Consider the following 16,103-nt stretch of genomic DNA (forward strand, 5'->3'; position numbering starts at 1 on the left):
CAAAAAACAAAGAGGTCAAGAAGCTATCAAATAATTCCCTGGATGGTTCTGAGGTTGAGAAATATTTCAGACCAGTGTCAACTTGAGATATATTTGGTTTTTATTTTTTTAATGTTTGTTTTTTTATTTTTAAATTAAAGATACAGTTTGACAAAAGTCCTCCATCTTGCTGTAATCTCATTTAATAGTTTGAAGATAGTCATTTATTTCCTATCTTTCAAATCCATACAATATTTTAGACAGTTTGGAAGAGTTTCCTTAACACGCATCCTGTATGGTCTCTAGCCAGAGTTCACTTTCCACATTGTCTCGTGAAATTCCCTATAAGAAGCAGGGGCTCTTTCGAGCCCTCCGACCCTTTTTCCACCTCCCAACATCAATTCACAAAGTTCTAAATATATTGTTACTAGATCCTGCCTTACAGCCAGCTGAAAAGTTAAAGTTGTGGGAAGTTGTCTGCAGAAAGACAAATCTCTTTTACCGTGCTGAACTAGTGCAGGTGCCAAATGCAATGAGGCAGGTTTAAAGGATTTTTCCAAGTCAGCTCAGAGGAAGTGATTATCTTGAATTTTTAATTGGTTTCTCATAAATTAAATAGTGAATCACCATTTCTCCCACTTGCTAGATTGCTTAGCACTCAACTTGATGCTCTGATAGAGTGGCACATACCTAACTTTAATGAGAGGCTTGTGGTGATCTTTTATTTTATTTCTAGGAGATGTTTCAGATCTCTGACCTGAGAGTGAAGGACAATATCTGCATATCAGAAGTTATAATTAGGATAGTCAAGAAATACTTTTTAAATGTTGCCAGGGCTGTTTCAATCAAATCTAGGTCTCCCCCCAAAACTATTCAATTGGGAAAGAAGGCATCTAAAAGCCCCAAGACCTGGAGTGAAATTTACTCCCCCACTCCAAGATCCATTTCCATGCCACCCAGACAGAGACTGGAGTAGATTAAGGGGGTGGAATAACAGCATAGGCAACACATCCAGAATTGATATGGCTGTTGTTTTGTGGTGAGAGGTAGGGGAGTAGTGGATCAAGATTTCCTGTTTATATAAGAAGGAATCTGTGATATGCTCTGCTCAGGACTGTGTCAGCAGGAGAGACATCCCAGTCACTAGTGATCTGTAGTTATCACCACCAAGCAACCTGTTTGCCTAAAGCAACTTACTCTCCAACCTATCAGCTCTGGAGCATGCTGGCATACTATCATTGCTCAGGGTCTCAGGGACTCTCTATGGCTACAAGTTAGATAGCTTTGTCTGAACAGTCCTCAATGTTATGTAAAAATCAAGATTTAAAGTGCAGTTCTACTCTGAAATGTGCCTGTGTAACAATGAGATTGGAGAAGGGAGGGAGCTCCATGTTTATTGTCTCTAATTGATTCAATACCAGATTTGATTCATTGGCAAATTAAAATATTTTTCCAATTGCCAATTCTGAAAACTCAAACTGGGATCTGAAATTTAAGCATATTCCTTCCAATGCATGCATGACCACCAGTAATAAAGATTACAATCTGAATTAGGTAGGGCTGTCAAGCGATTTAAAAAATTAATCGTGATTAATCATGCGACTAATCACAGTTAAACAATAATAGAATACCATTTATTTAAATCTTTTTGGATGTTTTCTACCTTTTCAAATATATTGATTTCAATTACAACACAGAATACAAAGTGTACAGTGCTTATTTTATATTTATATTTTATTACAAATATTTGCACTGTAAAAAATAAAATGAATTAGTATATTTCAATTCACCTAATAGAAGTACTGTAGTGCAATTTCTTTATAATGGAAGTTGAACTTACAAATGTAGAATTATGTACAAAAAATAACTGCATTCAAAAATAAAACAATGTAAAACTTTAGAACCTACAAGTCCACTCAGTCCTACTTCTTGTTCAGCCAATTGCTCAGATAAACAAGTTTGGTTACATTTATAGGAGATAATGCTGCCCGCTTCTTGTTTACAATGTCACCTGAAAGTGAGAACAGGTGTTCACATGGCATTATTGTAGCTGGGGTCACAAAACATTTACATGGTAGATGTGCTAAAGATTCATATGTCTTTTCATGTTTCCACCACCATTCCAGAGGACATGCATCCATGCTGATGATGGGTTCTGCTCGACAACGATCCAAAGTGGTGAGGACCAATGCATGTTCATTTTCATCATCTGAGTAAGATGCCACCAGCAGAAGGTGGATTTTTTTATTTATTTTTTTGGTGGTTCGGGTTCTGTAGTTTCTACATCGGAATGTTGCTCTTTTAAGACTCCTGGCAGCATACTCCACACTTCAAGTGCTGTATCTAACTTTAGAAATATCACATTGGTACCTTCTTTGCATTTTGTCAAATCTGCTGTGAAAGTGTTCTTAAAACAAACATGTGCTGGGTCGTCATCCGAGACTGCCATAACATGAAATATATGGCAGAATGCAGGTAAAACAGAACAGGAGACATACAATTCTCTCCCAAGGAATTTAGTCACAAATTTAATTAATGCATTATTTTTTTAATGAGCATCATCAGCATGGAAGCATGTCTTCTGGAATGGTGGCCGAAGCATGAAGGGCCATATGAATGTTTAGTATATCTGGCATGGAAATACCTTGCAATGCTAGCTACAAAAGTGCCACGCGAACGTCTGTTCTCACTTTCAGGTGACATTGTAAATAAGAAGCAGTCAGCAGTATCTCCGTAAATGTAAGCAAATTTCTTTGTCTTAGCAATTGGCTGAACAAGAAGTAGAACTGAGTGGACTTGTAGGTGCTAAAGTTTTACATTGTTTTGTTTTTGAGTGCAGTTATGTAACAAAAAAAATCTACATTTGTAAGTTGCACTTTCACTATAAAGAGATTGCACTACATTACTTGTATGAGGTGAACTGAAAAATACTATTGCTTTTATCATTTTTACAGTGCAAATATTTGTAATAAAAATAATAATATAAAGTGAGCACTGTACACTTTGTATTCTGTGTTGTAATAAAATCAATATATTTGAATATGTAGAAAAACATCCAAAATATTTAATAAATTTCAATTGGTATTCTATTGTTTAATGGTGCAATTAATTGCGATTAATTTTTTTAATCGCAGTTAATTTTTTTTAGATAATTGCGTGAGTTTACTGCGATTAATCGATAGCCCTAGAATTTAGTTAGCAGTTCTGTTGATGATGTACAAGACAGCATAGCATCCAGCTGCTCTTCCATATGGATATTGTCTCAAGAACAATATCGAGAGCCAAAACGTAGCAAACCTTGTTTTTTCCCCCAGTAAAATAAATACTGTAGCTACAATACTAGGAATAGTACTGCTGGATGAAAATATGCCATTTTTACAAAGTTACCATAAGTTTTAAAATATTTTTATGTTAATATAAGTGATTTGTATTATTTTGGGGGGGAGGGCATTTTTCTCAAGAAATGTAAATTGTATGTATCATGTTAATATATAGTTCCTTATCTTTCACTTCTTCATTCTTATTCAAAGTGAGTTCAGTGGCTGAATGTAGCTTTTCTAGGATTTCCTTTAAAAAATCATTTTGGCTTTCTAGATATTTAGATAATTACATCTAATGTAATCAAAGTGAGAAATCGTGATTCATTACTTGACTTTTTTGAAAGGGTTTTACCAGTTCATACACCCAATGTAATGTTTTTCTTTCTGGAAAACTGTAGGTGAAAGAAAACCTGTTCTTAATAATAATCAGAACTATTCATGAAAATGATTTATAGCATCCAAATGAGCTCAGGTCTGAAGAGGATTTGTCCATCCTGCGCTACACAGATTGTGGGGGAAAAAATCTCAAAAAACCACTACAGTAAATTATCTTTGTTTTTTTCCTTTTCCACTTTTCTTCCTGTATTGAGCAGCAATTTGTCCTTCATTCTTTTTCAGTGTCTATGTCTTCCCTAATTTTTCATCTTTTTAAATACTTTAATTTACAGCTTTGTGAGGGCCCCCATATTCTAACCTCTTTACCCTTATCTGTAATTATGGGATGCTTTAACCAATTAACTTACCCCAAGATGAGGGTTTACACCTACCTTAATCTGTGAGAGTTCAGCCCCCATGATCAAACTACAATAGAGTGATTTTCAATAGAAGGGGGATCCCACAGTGCAGAACAAAGACTACATAATGCTCTTTCTGTAATAATTACTTTTATTAGCAATGAAACAATCCCCTTGTGGTCTCACCAGAGTAAAGGGGCATCAGTGGCTTGCAGTCATCCTTCTACTTCACTCCAATCCTATTGACAGCTGAGGACTAATCTGGTCCTCAGCAGTAGTTGGAGCAGCTCCAACTTGTGCTCCCTGGAACATCGCTAGGGACTCCTCTACACAAAGGGAATTCCAGTTGCCCTTGTAGGGCTGCGGATCTGGTCTGATATGTTAAGAATTTGTAACACCAATTTAAGGTGGCTCCCACCCTTAGTTATGCTAGCGCACAAGCAGGGGGGATGTGAGCACAGAGAGCCTCTTGCAAACATAAGGACATTTTCTGGAGCACTCATGGAAGTTCTAGGTGTGGTCATGGAGCCATTTCATGAGAGAAAAATATGGCAGATCCACAAAGCAATGAATCTTTCAGTTTAGCTGGCGAGAACCTGCAATTATTAGATTAGGCATTAAACTGGCGATTCTACTGCACAACATTAATGTTGTTTCCGTGATACTAACAGTTTGTGTTGCATTTGCTACAAGCAGAGGCTGCTTAAGACAATCTGCTGCGCTAGGCAAAGCTTCAGTGTCACCACCACACCTCCTATCCCTAGAACAGAGGTTCTCAACTGGGGAGCCTGCCCTGTCAGACTTTCGGGGCTCCAGGTGCTGGTTTGTCGAACCTTCTGATGGTTTGGTAGTTATGGTAGAAGTGTGGGAGCCAAGCACCAGGTTGCAGTGCTACTCATTCAGGTTTGGCCCTGCCACCCCTCTGTTATGACAGAGGGGTATCTGGGCCAAATTTCAGTGAGTGGAGTTGAGACCTGGCCCACAGACTCGTGGCACCACTCAGGTTTAGCTTGGCTGCCCCTTGCCAATCTAGACAGAATCTGCCTCCCTAGGCAGCTGGCTAGTTTGCCCGTAGAGTGGCTCTTGGACAAAAGTAATATAATTTCAAGGCATAATTTTGTTTTGTAGAGATGATCCAGCATTACTCCAGTTTGCTGAAGCAAATCAGTGACCATTGGGCATGTCTACATATTATGGTTTGGAGAGATTAAGATAAATGTAAATGAGAGAAGCCTGCCCATGGACAAGACTCATATATACAACTGGTCTTCTCACTTAACTCTGGCAAGTGGCATTAATCTTACTCTTCATATTTACTGCACGCTGTACTTACCAGAACATTCTGAAAACTGATTTCTGAGTGGAAATTAAAAAATTTCCATTTTAAAACAGGAAGATTTACATTTGCATTCTGTCTACTGACTGGGGGAAGAACTTGCTACTGTATATCAGGGAACAAAGCAGTAATGGAATGGTATGAATTATCTGTTTTTGTTTGTTGTGACTATTTACTTTTTAGGGCTTCAGATAGCTTTTTTCCCCCATTTAAATACAGTACTATTGAGTTCAAGTTTAGAAATACATTTTCCCCATGGACAGAAGAGTAATAACTTCCTTAGTGTCATGTCAGATTATACTCTGGGAGTCATGAATTATCAGAGCAGTGATAATACAGTGCATTAGGTGGTACAATCATAGGGCTGTCAGAGTGCCTATTCCTTCTACTGTACATCCTCCTCATGTACTTGTGTGGAATTTAAATTGGGAACTGATGGCAGAAAAGTCAGTCCACCAAGTTAGCTTAGGACTTCAAAGTACTTTTCAAGCTATGTTCTGAAGCCCTTGTGACAGGGTAATTATTGACAGAAACTCCTTGCCTCATGTTGCTGTAATTTTCAGTTCCTGGCAGTCTGTTCTCACAGATATGCATCATAACATTCTGTTTTTCAGTTTTATTACCTATACGTTATGAGTGACATCCTGGACCTACTGAAGTCAACAGTTTTACCACTGACTTTAACTGCGGCAAGATTTCACCATTTATGCACTTAGCTGTATGAGAGGCTGTGTGGAATGAGCAGAGGACAGAAATATCAAGAAAACTTGAGCTCTAATCCCAACGTTACCAGTGATTCAGGCAAATCATTTAGGCCCAGATTTTCCAAAGGGATCTCTAATCTTGGATGTCTCAATTTTTGGCTGCCCTAGATACCATGGCCTCCTTAATGGGAGCAGCGGGTATTCACCATCTCAGAAAATCAGGTACAGGGTACCTGAAGTTGGGTGCCCAAAAACTGAGGTACTCAAAATTAGGACACTTTTAAATATGTGCTTTAGGCTCCCTGGCGATGAAATGGGGATAATATTCCCTTACCAGCCTGACAGGGGGCTTAAATGCAAACCACAATATTTTTATTGTTGTCTACAGGTATTAAAAAGCCAAGAGAAACCTCTGCCCTAAACTACATCCCAGGAACACCAATTCTGAGAATACAGGAATCAGACTTGTTGAAAATGACTTCATATTTGCAGCCCAACTTCTCATTCAAGAATGTACTTGTATATTCAGGCACATTCATCTCTCATTTACACAAAATAAATATGTAACTAAGTATTCCCAGGTGAAAATCATCTCGGGGCATTCATTTAAATATGTCTATACAGAGCAGCCAAGTATTTCCATGTGGAAATTGCCTTAAGCAATTAATTTAGGTATGATTCTCTGTATCAGAGGCTCCTACCCTCTTCCCCTTTTATATGTCGTGTTTTTAGCTTGCCATCTAAAGGGACTAATCTATAAATTATCTGTAAGCTCAGTACAGAAAAAACTGCCATACCATGAAATTAGTTAAAATAAAACAAGGAAACCACTATTTCGAATACAGATGTATATATATCTTTTATGTCTGCTTTTAAGTCAAACATCTTTTTAAAATGGCTAATTCATTTAAATCTTTCTTTTTATACACATGGTATTCCTTTACATTACTCAGGCTTTAGTTTGGGCCAAAATGGAATTTGGTATATCAGTATACTTTGTCTTTATATTTATGAAATGCACCTGTCACGTGTTCTAGGCACATGTACAAAAACACATAATTTAATACAACAAAGTGACACTCAGAAGACTCCAGCATTCTCTGCATCATCACCTATTCCGTTTGGAGCCCCTTAATCTGTTCCTTCAAGCAAAAGCCTGTGTATCAGCGCGTGATGTTTTGGGGTTCACTTAGGCCAGTGAGGGGTTAGGTCACTGTCTTGTTTCTTGTGGCTGTGCAGCTTTGGTCCCAAGCTCTGACCTCAGCAGCCTGCCAGCAGCCCACAAACCTTACTGTGGCTTTGCCCAACCTGATTACTCCTGGCAGACTGCCCTTTGAACCCTTCCAGCCCCAAATTTTCCCCAAAATCAGCCAACTGCAGGAACTGTCCCTCTCACTAGACCTTCACAGACAAAGTGTTAGGTTTGCTGCCTTTACAGAGACAGTAAAATACTCCAACCTGTCAGCTTTCTAGAAGCACCTACTTTAACTGAACATACACAGCACTGATGATTTATAATGAAAGCCACACAAGTTTGTTAACANTTAACTGAACATACACAGCACTGATGATTTATAATGAAAGCCACACAAGTTTGTTAACAAAAACCATGGATGAAGTGATACCAAGTAAAAGAGAGAAAGGCAGAGATGTCTACAAGCAAATAAAAGTGAAAACACACATCTAAAAGTCTTAAACTTAATCTAGCAAGATGCAGGTTTTGTTCAGGCTGTTTTCTCTCAATCACAGCTGGTTTCCAGCTTTTACTGGCCAGCATGGTCAGAACCCATCATAGAGATCAAATTGCTTGGTTTCTTTGTCTCCTAAGGTAAAAGATAACAATAGAGTCTCTCTTTGTTCCTCATATTCCCAAAGGGATGTCTTTGTTTTAGGACTTGTCTACACTACAGAGTTTTGGCGATGCAAGTTATGCCAATGGACAGCCACTACTATAATTAAACCACTGTTGCATGTCCACACTATGCTCCTTGTGTTGGTCCAGTGCATTACGCAGCTTTTTCATCAACACAACGAGCAGTGCAATATGGGTAGCTATCTGGAAACGGTGAACTGTGGCCACTGGGAGCTGCGAGCAGCCATACCTGTGGACGCTCAGGTAAACAAAGCATTGCACTGCCCGCCAGAGACTTACCCTGAACAAGCCGTGAACCAAGTTTGGGAACCCCTGCAGAGGAGGGAGAGCGGAGCCTGCGTAGGCTAACAGGAGTATGCTTTTGTTACCCCTGGCTGGTGGAGTCAGGGAGCTGATCCATGCCAAGCACAGACAAGGCTTCCTCACAGGGTAGCTGGTGGTGAGGTGCCTCACAGCCCTGGTACCCGTGGGAGGCATCACACTTTTGATTAAAAAATTAGCACTCCAGAATATCAATAAAGCATATGTTAAATGGATTAAGAACTGGCTAACTAACTGATCTCAAAAAGTAGTCATCAGTGGGGAATCATCAGTCAATATGAGTGTTTTTAGAGGGGTTCCGTGGGGATCGGTATCAGGCCCAACGCTATTCAACATTTCATCAGTGACCAGAAGTANAATAAAGCACATGTTAAATGGATTAAGAACTGGCTAACTGACTGATCTCAAAAAGTAGTTATCAGTGGGGAATCATCAGTGAATATGAGTGTTTTTAGAGGGGTTCCGTGGGGATCGGTATCAGGCCCAACGCTATTCAACATTTCATCAGTGACCAGAAATAAATATAAAATCACTGCTGATAAAATTTGAGGATGACACCAAAAATGGGTGTACAGTAGTGGTAAATAACGATGAGGATGGGGCAGTCATACAGAACCAGCTGGATCACTTGGTAAACTGGATTCAAATAAATTGTGTTTTATGTAACCAAACACAAAGTTATGGTTATACCTACAAAATGCAGAACTGTATCCTGGGAAACAGTGACTCTGAAAGGGATTTAGGGGTCATCATAGACAAGCCACTCAATGTGAGCTCTCAGTTTGACACTGCAGCAAAAAGGTACAATGCAATTCTTGGATGTTGTCATCATGCCTCAGGGGGTCCCAGCTGAGGATGCCAAATTCAGAACAGACTGCTGAGAAATAGGACAGACTCACCACACCAGTAACAAAAGTAAACTTGTGTATCACCACATTGCTCAACAGGAAGCTAAAATGCAGTTTCCCTAGGTATTCCAGCCCTTGGCCCACTACCCAGACACTGGACTTTATGATGAGTGGTTACTGAAAAACCATTTAATCAGACATAGGGTCCTCCCAATTTCAAGAGATCAGCCACGTAGCCAGGTCAATATATAACTCACATCTTACCCAATAATCATGCTAATGACAACCATTAGTAACTAAAAACTTAAGGTTTAACAATAAAAGAAAAGAAGGGAGTTACAAATGGTTAATAGATCATATACATACAAGTAACAAAGAGTCCTGTGGCACCTTATAGACCAGGGGTAGGCAACCTATGCCACGTATGCCACAGGCGGCACGCGAGCTGATTTTCAGTGGCACTCACACTGCCTGGGTCCTGGCCACCGGTCCGGGGAGCTCTGCATTTTAATTTAATTTAAAATGAAGCTTCTTAAACATTTTAAAAACCTTATTTACTTTACATACAACAATAGTTTAGTTAAATATTATAGACTTATAGAAAGAGATCTTCTAAAAATGTTAAAATGTATTACTGGCATGCGAAACCTTAAATTAGACTGAATAAATGAAGACTCGGCACACCACTTCTGAAAGGTTGCCGACCCCTGTTATAGACTAACAAATGTATTGGAGCATAAGCTTTCGTGGGTGAATACCCACTTGGTATGCTCCAATCCATTTGTTAGTCTATAAGGTGCCACAGGACTCTTTGTTGCTTTTTACAGATCCAGACTAACACGGCTTCCCCTCTGATACTTGATACATACAAATGATTTTCAGTGTTCATAGATCAGGATCATAGCCGTGATGGAATAAACTGCTAGCGTGCAGAAGTCTCTCTGGAATTACCCAAACAGATTGGGGGTCATCAGTCCTTGTTAGAGCTTCCTTGTTAGAAATCCAGTCCAGAGAAATGAAGCAGGAAATGAAGACAAAATGGAGATGTCTCAGTTGCCTTTTTATATCCTCTGCCATGTGCATGGAAATTTACTGTCCCAAACAAAGCCCATAGTCCCTCTTTGTGGAAAGTTACTGGGCCAAGATGGAGTCCAGGTTCACATGAGCATATCACATGTCCTTACATGGCTTGTGACTCACAAGGGGTGGCCATTGGCCCTTTGGGGTCTGAGGCGTCCACAGGCAGACCTACTGGGACAAGTTTCTTCTACGACCCATTATTAGAGTGACGTGTCCTTAATGGGCCATCAACACATAGGTTTGTTGATGGCCTTGATGTAAATCCTATCTAGCCTTGATGTAAATCCTATCTGGTGGGCGTTACCCAGGAATATAACATATGTATAAGACACAAGTATATAGCCAATATTTGTAACTTTAGATACAAAGATGATACATGGATTTAACCAGAATAATCATATTTGATACACTGTAACTTTTCCATTGACACCTTACATGATATACTTTGTAAAAGTTGTTGCAACTGTATAACAGTGATCATACCAACGATATAAATTGTCCGACCTCTACCCCTTTGGGGTTGGAAAAGTGTAACATCTGAAGTAGGGGATTGCTCATCGGAGCTATGCCATCAGCAATGAAGGCTGGCCTCAAATATCGCCTTGGGCATTATGCTAGGTGGACAGGTCCAACAAGAACCCTGAAAATGATGGCTAACACAGTCAGAGAAGACGCAGGGCAGCAGCTGTGCCCAGCTACCCGAGGTGAAGGAATTCACCAAGAAAGACTCAGTGGTTTGGGTCACATAGTGTGAAGCCAGTACTGGTAGATCAGGAAAAGCATTGTGTTACTGCACCTCTGTCTCATCCCAGTGGGACGGGGGGGTGGGGGGAGGCATGGATCAGCGTTCACGTCGTACTCACCGTCAGTACCCGTTCCAAGCTGAGGAACCTAATGATCCAATCAGCAGACCAAATTCGGTGATGAATCGTGGTCAATTGCCACCTGAGGCATGTTGCGCATACACTAAGAAGTGGGACAAGGTATTCTTTGGGACAATTGTTCGCTCTTGCTTTTGATCAACACGAATAACTTAGTGCTCAGCACCAGGGTTAAAGCCACTGCTCCACTATCAGCTGCAAATGGCCTGCTGATGTCATCTTCCCCCCGTGCACTTGTGATGAGCTCAAGCTAAAGTTCCCCTGGACACATCTGCAGGATACTGTGACAATGTATTTAATCATTGCTGGCATTTCCGCCAATCTATCAAAATTGCAACCATGAATATTGCAACTCTTTATAGGCATGGTCACCAGGTCGCTGTCTCATGCAAAATGGACCATCTTGGCATATCAGTTGCAGGCCTAACGGGAAGCAAGGCTGATAGGTCACAGATGCCATAAGGTGGGAGATTCATTACTTCCAATCCTGCAGGGGCTTGGACTAGATGACCTCTTGAGGTCCCTTCCAACCCTGATATTCTATGATTTTATGAAGGGGAACAAGGAGGAAGGGGGGCCGCCGGGGACACTTGGGATGATCATCATGGGGCCATGGGTGATGGGGGAGGCAGCACAGCCCAAGGCTGGGAGTCTGGTGGAGGGGTGGGGCAAGGAAGGAGCCCTCAGCATGTGGCCAGACTGGATGGGCGTAGGGGGTGGGGGTGCAGGGGAGCAGCAGGGCCAGGGGCTAGCGATGGGGGGGGGGGGGGTGTGGGGGGGAGGCAAAACCCATGGGGGATTTCTGGGGGAGAGAGAGGTTTCTTGGCCTGGGTTCCTCCAGCCACACAGTAAGCTAGATGGAAATCCCTGATGTCCTTTTAGCAATGCACAGGATTCCTTTAAAGCCATAAGGGTAAGAAACAGGTATTTTACTTTAAATAAGGCCTTGCCTGAGTCCCAAATATTGCATGAGTGCAGAATCAGACTCATATTTCATGAAAAGAAACCAAACTTCTCATATGATCTGGGCCAGCCTACTAGTAGCTGGTGAGCACTTAAAACTCCAGTGCATCCTCCAAATGTTTGTTGTATGTTGATATGAAATTCAAAGTAGAGGAAGGATGGTCTTGTGGTTAAAACACTGGCTTCTCTTTATATGACCTAAATATTATTATTATTTTGCCATAGACTTCCTTTATGCAAGTCGCTTAATTTCTCTCTGCCTTAGTCTCCTTATCTGTAAAATGGGGATAATTCTTAGCTAAGAAGGGCATGTGATGATGAACTTGTCTGTGAAACTTTGGAAGAATGTGCTATAGAAGGACAAAGTATTTATTAAAATATTAAGGATGAGACTTTAAAGAATGAGTGCTTAAGTCAGGCACATATGGCATTATCTTGCATCACTGAACTCAAGGATACCATTGCCATTGATCTCAAAAGGAACAGGATCAGAGCCCTAAATCCTTATTGAGGTTCCTAAGTAAGTGGCCCAGTTTTTCAAAGCACCCATCAGTTTCATTTTTGAAATTGCATCATGTATTTTGGCGCCTAACCGGGAACATATTTAAAGGGGGAAAAAGTCTTGATCTGTGTTATCTGGAGGTCATTGCCTTCTTTGAGGCAACGATTATTGCTCTTTGGGCGTTTAAAAAAAATCTGCAAGCAACACTTGTAGAACAGGTTTCAGAGTAGAACATTTAACAGCAATTGTCATGCAGGAGTATGGAACTGAGTAACTGACATGTAAGCGATATCAAGGTAACTTGGTGCAAGTTACTCATTCTTCCTTGACTATGAATACATTTTGCATTTGAGTCATGCTTGCTAAATTGTTATGAAAATGTACCAGCAGAGGCACAAATTCTACTAACCTGAACTTACAATATTTTAATAAAAGCAATATTTTACTTGCTTGTTTCCCCCCCAAAATGTGTTTATCATGCATGTGTGGAGTTTTGCAAGGGAGAATCAAGTCAGACTATGGAAAATGCTTCAGGAATGAGTGCTGATTAAGTTAGCAGTTCCAGAGTTTTGTGACTGATAATGTGGCACTCCCTAAATTAGTAGATTAGGGCCCAATCCTTCAAACATTTCCACACATGTGCAACATTATTTACATAAGTAGTCTTACTGAAATCAATTAGAGTAGTGATGTGGAATGCAGCTAATGTTGGTACATTGATTACTTGTGTGAGTACTATGTGCAGTGTTTGTACAATATGGTTTCAATCCGAAGACCCAATACTGAACTTAACGGAGGAGTAAAATCTTTAGCAGAAGCTAGGAAGAAGACTCTGCTGTCTTCCTCTTTAACTGCAATATAGCAAGGTTTCTCCTGAGAGAAGTAGCTGCTTTGCCTGATAGTTCGTAACTACACTTAAGTGCCCTTACCACAACTCAGTTAAATTGTATAAAGTAGGTACACTATCACATTTTGATCTAATATGTATTTAAACACCCATATTTTAGCCAAGCTTTATACCAAAGATTTTTTTCATAATTCATGAAGTGATTTTATTTAGTCATATACCTAAGTGCATTCTATATTAACAGGAAAGAGAGCAGAACATTACTGCAAACAGCTCAGGGAAGACCTCCACTCACTGTGCAGCACAGGGGTTAAAAAGCAAACAAAATGTTAGGATACATATGGAATGGAGACTAAATGGTGAATAAAATAATGCCAATGTATAAATCAATGGTATGCCCTCATCTGGAATACTATGTGGAGATCGGAGCGTATAAGAATGTAAGCGGGGGAATGGTCCCGCTATTGGGGGGGGGGGGACTTTCCTGGCTTCTGCACTACCCCAGTGAAGTGGGCTAGCGAAAGGATCTGAGTCCTCGCTCCCACTCCCTGTACCCAGAGGCCTCCCTGCCCTTGAGGACTCCCCTTCCACTCTCCTGTCTGGCAGAGTCCTCGTAACCCCATCAAGGCTTGGCCCAGCATTCCTGGGGGGCTCAACCCCCAACCCTGCTGTGGTCACCTAGGACAGGGGATAGGGTGTCCCCACTCTGGGGTACTCTCTCTGCACTGGGCACCTCCCTGACCCACTGATTATTCCACACAATTTAAAACAAATACAAGTTGTTTAATTAACAATTAATCTAAAGAAAAGAATAAGGAAAAATGGGAGAGGTTAAAGGAAAACACATCACCCCGCTCTGTGGCAGGGAACATTACAGTGTCTCTGGACATAAGGGCACTTCGCAGTCTGTTCCTTGTAGGTCCCAGATTTCCTTCTCAGGCCCTGGCTGTGCTGCAGGTATGCTGCGGGTTGAACACTTGCAATGGTGGTGGCCACACACATCTGGGCTTCGAGTGGTGGGACCCTTCTTCCCAGCGTCAGTCCCCCGTCAGGTTAAGGTCCCCCTCCCGGTCTGGCCTGCAAGGGCCCTTGTCTGGGGGTGTCTTTCTGTGCTGGGCCCTTTGCCCAAGGTTCCCCCTTGGCTGGCCCCACTTGCTCACCACACCTGGCTCTGTGGCTGCAGCTCTGCTCCCAGCACAGGATCTGCTCTCCCTGGGCTGCGTCTCTGGCTTTATGGCTGCGCCTCTGTCCCCTCTGGATCTGGCATGGTTCTGCTCTCCAGCTCAGCTTAGGCCCCTGCTTTCTCCTTAGCTCGGCCCCACTCAGTCTGACCCAGGCAATTCCAACTCACACGGAGGACCGGACCCACCCTGGCCTCCTGTCGTGCTGATTAACCTGCCCGCCCTGTCAATCAGGCTGATCTGGAGCATTGGCCTCTTGCCATTGTTCCTGGGGACTGTCAGTCTCAGGCTCCTGATTTGCCATCGACCCTTCCCCTTTTAGTGCTGGGAGCTAGCCAGCCAAAACACCCCCACTGGATGTTAGTAAGGGGCAACAGTTCCCTTACAAGAATAAAGCAGAAATAGAGAGAATTCGGGCATGGGTGCTCTGATTGATCCAAGGCATGGATAAGTTCTGATATGTAAAGATATTGAAAAGACTGGCATGTTTACTAGAGAGATGTGCTAGGATTTTCAGAAGAGCCCCAGGAGTTAGGTGCCCAACTCCCATTGAACTTAAATGGGATTTCAAGTGTCTAACTCAGGGGTCCCCAGTGTGGTGCCGGGGGTGTCTAAGTGCATCCACGTACTGGCCAGCGGACGAGCATCCACCGAAATGCCGCCGAATTTCAGCAGCATTTTGGCGGCGACACCTCTGGATGACGCCGCTTGTTGGCGGCATTTCGGCAGATGCTCGTCCACCGCCATGGTCCTCCGTGGCTCGTCGTCTGGTGCCCGCCAGACAAAAAAGGTTGGGGACCACTGGTCTAACTTCCCGAGGCTCCTATGAAAATCTTAGCTAAGATGAATGAGAGAGGACCTGATAAATGTGTAGAAAACAATGGATGGTACAGAGAAGGTAGAGTGGGAACTTCTGTTCACCCTGTCTCACACTGTGGGAACAAGGGGATATTAAATGAAATCAAAAGGCAAATTCAAATCTTGTAAAGGGAATTATATTTTCATACAATGGAAAACTAGCTTGTGGAAAGTATCAGAGGGGTAGCCGTGTTAGTCTGGATCTGTAAAAAGGTGCCACAGGACTCTCTGTAGCTTGTGGAACTCACTGCAATTTTCATTGAGGCCAGAAGCTGAGAAGGAGTCCAAATATGATTAGACATTTATGGATACTAAGAATATCCAAGTTATAATAGTAATTATACATTAAAAGAAATACCCTGAGGAATTTTGGCAGGAATATAAACCCTTAACATGCTGCAGGGCATAAAATAATCTATACTATTGGGGAATAGGAGTAAACTTTCCCTGGGGCACCTTATACTATAACTAACTACAGCAGGGTTTCTTGAACTTTGTTCTGAAGCATCTGGTACTGGTCACTGTTGATGACAGAATACTGGACTAGGTTGATGGCTATTCTAATCCAGTCTGGTAATTTGGCAATTCCTATATTTCTGTGTTCCTGTTATTAGAAACAAGTATGACAGATTTTTGGAGTCCATCTAGATTTAAAATTGAAGGTGTTCAGTTATAT

Source organism: Trachemys scripta, chromosome 1 (genome assembly GCF_013100865.1).
Source record: "Trachemys scripta elegans isolate TJP31775 chromosome 1, CAS_Tse_1.0, whole genome shotgun sequence".
NCBI classification, from domain to species: domain Eukaryota; kingdom Metazoa; phylum Chordata; order Testudines; family Emydidae; genus Trachemys; species Trachemys scripta.